Source organism: Brassica oleracea, chromosome C9 (assembly GCF_000695525.1).
Source record: "Brassica oleracea var. oleracea cultivar TO1000 chromosome C9, BOL, whole genome shotgun sequence".
Classification (NCBI taxonomy): domain Eukaryota; kingdom Viridiplantae; phylum Streptophyta; class Magnoliopsida; order Brassicales; family Brassicaceae; genus Brassica; species Brassica oleracea.
In genome coordinates, this window is record NC_027756.1 from 12,082,547 (window position 1) to 12,086,162 (window position 3,616).

The following is a 3,616-nucleotide window of genomic DNA, read 5'->3' on the forward strand; positions in this document are numbered from 1 at the left end:
AAAGTTTTTTCTTTTTCCGATGCTTCACTTAGAGGTTTGACAAAGTGTGTTAAATGGATTTCCTTCTAGAAATTTTATGAAACTTTTAATCTAGTTTGGTGTTTAATTTGCAAATACTCAGATTAATCTTTGTTAAAACATTAATTTTGAATCTGTTTTATAGGTAATTTTTTTCTACTAAATTGATTTTGGCAAAATAAATTTATTTTTATCAATGAAGATCAAACCAATTCAAGTGATGAGAGTAAGATATTCATTGGAAACATGAATTCGGTAAGTAAATTCCTCACCTTCATAATCATAAAACTTGATAATCATAAAACCTCAAATGGGAGTTCAGTGACGCGCTTGATATAAGCATCAACATGACTTTTTCTTATGCTGTTTATAAACTGAATCCCCTCGATGTCATTGGAGAACTTGACAGGAAGTGCAGGTGCCAGTTACACAAACCAACCACAACCGCCAAGTGTGATGTCCTCCCTCCTCTGCAACCAAGTGATTTCTTCCTGCCGCCATTAATGGCTGAAGCTGCGGCTATGGAAATTCTCTTCAGATCGTGACGTTGCTCTTCTGCGTATTACCCATCGGTCATAAAACTTGATAGATGAGTTCTAGCCAATTTTTTTTGTCGTACTTAACTTGGAAACCGACTTCTTGACCGAGACGAACACCAAGCTCATGAGCCACCCTCTTGTCAGTGGCGACTGGCGAGGACAGCCACACGATGTGGCTGTGTAATACCGATAACCACACTTCAAGAACTGACTTGCTTTGAGCCAAAGCCAGCTTCATAAGGAACTGAAAGATTCAGAAAGAGGATTAGATTAAGCATTGAAACCAAAACCCTCAGACATGAGCAAAACCTGACCTGAGGAACTTGAGTGGTTTTACCACAACCGGTCTTTCCAGAAATAATTACGGTGGGATGATAATTGAGTCTCCATGATCTCCTGCTCCATCATAATTATAGGAAGATCCTTCCACGTCTGTTCAACTTCAGCTGGTCTTGAAACATGAACTACAAACACAGGTCCTTGTGTCTCTCTCATCATACTTCTCGTTATCAAAACCCATTAAAAACCAATCAAACCAAACATACATCATAGCCAATTTTTTTTAAAAAAAATTGACAAACCATTCTTTGTAAGCCTTCTTCATCATCACGACAATTGTCTGTAGATTCATATACATCGTTTCATTTTCTTCACGGACCTCTTAAGCAGAGATCATCATAACTTTGGAATCGAGCTCGTTGGGATGAATAAGTTGGTCAGAATCAGATTGAAGAGCCGGGATATGGATTTCAGGTGTGGTAGGCTCGCCCATACAAAAATCAGAGTTGTCATTTTCCTTGACTGGTTCATCAGACAAAACACCAGCTTTAGAGTATTGGTCTCCTGCGTTTCTCCAGCTTCGTATCAGACTAAAACACACAAAAGGAGAATCAAAACAACACAATTGACTAAACTATGTAACAAAGAGAGAAATTGCGGTTGCTCTCTTACTCTTCCGATGACTTTTGAAGATTGTAAAAGCGAAGACACATCCTCATATATTTCATACTTGCTGCATAAACTCAATACCAAACTCATATAAACAAAAATAATGAATGAATTTTGAAGTAAAGAAAGAGTGTAAGCATTCTTTAACAAATCAGATTTTTTTTGCAGAGAGGAGCTCTTTCTCCATGTCTTCCTCAAGTTTCTTCAGCTCCAGTTTCTGAGATTTGCTCAAAGTCCTCTTCTTTAAGTTCAGCTTATCACACATTCGTTTACAGGTTTTAGTCAGGAGGATTGAACTACTTCAAAAATCTTATTGCTTTGACTAGGGTTTTATCTAAAACCTTACCTTGTTGGATCTTTTATTCTGCTTCTTCCTTGGAGGCATTATATCTAAATTACAATCGGCTCCCTTCATGTTTTGCCGATAAACTGAAAGATGAAGAAGGCAAGGATCGATTAAAAGACAAAATTATTGCATACATATATATATAGAGAGAGAGCCACATCATTACACCGATTTGAGCCACTGAATCTCTCGAACCTCCAGTCTTGGTGGCAGAGAACATGTAAGAATCGTCGCAGATTGAACAGTGGATGAACCCTAAAACTTGATGGAAGAAGGAAGTCGAAAGGGATTTCTGTCTATCGGGGCTGAACTTCTTCTGTTAAGCCCACAAAATGAAGCCCAAAAATGACAAAGACATCCCCTAAATGAAACGCAGTGGATTGATGGATGGACACGTGTCACGATTATGGAACTCGAATTTGTGACATGGCATCCGAGCTGGACATTCTAGGAGGGATACAAAGCTTACTTTATATATATAGAAGTCTTAATTATTGTATCAAATATTAAATTAGTCAATAAAACAAAAAAAAAAATAATCTAAATCTAAATCTACCCTAAGAAGTCTACCACTAGAATACATAACATGTTATAACTTTTTGTTTCTAAACCATATTGTCTAACACATGGTTACCAAATTAAAATATATTTTTTAAAATTGTTCAGTTATATAAAATTTTAATTTATTTACTTCATATTGATCATTATATTGATGATTAATTAACAATATCACAATAATTATTTTTATACATTTCTAAAATTAAATTATTAGATCAAATTACGATGTAGACTACATAATAAGTATACACAATAGAGTTATTAGGAGATCTACATATACGTAGATTTTTTTCTATTACGTGTAGACTGACTAAGGACATAGTTGTAAAATACATTTCCGTTTTTTTGTTTGGTCATAAAGGTTATATAATATTTTTACTACTTTTAGATTAGTTTTGCATTTCATTAAAAATGGAGTATACTTTTAGATTTGATATAAATATTTGGATTGGTTTTAGTAATTCTCCCGTGAATTCTGCCACCTAATTATAAAATATTCCACTTCCAACTAATATTGTGTCGCTTTCTTTTTCACTCCTTACTTTATAAAAAAAATACTAATACAAGTTGAATACGAGCGCACATATGAGTCCACGACATGTTCTTTACAATAACTCATGTAATAACAACAAATTGAATACCGACACAATCACACATACGACTTCATGACTTTTCATTTATTACACGAATAAAAAATGAAATAAGGTAGTTATAAAAACAAATTTCCAGAAATCTATATTATAATATATCAGTTTTTACTCAATCCTAAAGCTATCCACGTCATCTACCTTTTTTATTTTCCTTTAAATGGGCTTAAAAAAATACAAACGAGTTTACATAACAAAATTAAGCCTATAAAATTTGTCAATGCTAACTCTCAACAGTCTCTTCCTCTTTCCGCCTTCTAGTTTCTCTCGTAGCCACACAAATAAACCCTACGTTATAGAAGGCAGAAATCCGCCTTTAGATCTACGTTTTAGTTAGCAAAAATATTCAATCCTCATATCCAGTTTCAATCTAATTACTACACCTAACGGTTCATCAATCGCCCTCTCCAGCTGTTTCAGAAACTTCTCAGTCTAATCCTTTAAATATATGCCCACAGATTATTAGTAAGCAAAGCTCAGTTTCAGCTCAAGTTCAAAGCAAAGAAGAAACTCCCGCCAAAGCAAGACTTTCGCGTGAAGAAAAGGGAAAAGCAAAGGTG

The 3,616-nt window shown here is 34.7% G+C and overlaps 1 long non-coding RNA gene across 3 annotated transcripts; it reads right to left on the bottom strand.

Moving 5' to 3' along the window:
• Positions 1 to 236: 236 nt before the first annotated feature.
• On the bottom strand, positions 237 to 2,169 carry LOC106313028. Of its 3 annotated transcripts, none has more exons than XR_001264294.1 (6): positions 2,018 to 2,169; positions 1,852 to 1,934; positions 1,509 to 1,758; positions 1,139 to 1,426; positions 872 to 1,021; positions 237 to 801 (listed from the first exon to the last, which is right to left on the bottom strand). It is a non-coding gene; the product is annotated as an uncharacterized LOC106313028 (long non-coding RNA). The 3 variants fall into 3 exon arrangements; XR_001264293.1 differs by having other exon boundaries at positions 872 to 1,056; XR_001264292.1 differs by having other exon boundaries at positions 872 to 1,426.
• Positions 2,170 to 3,616: the final 1,447 nt, after the last annotated feature.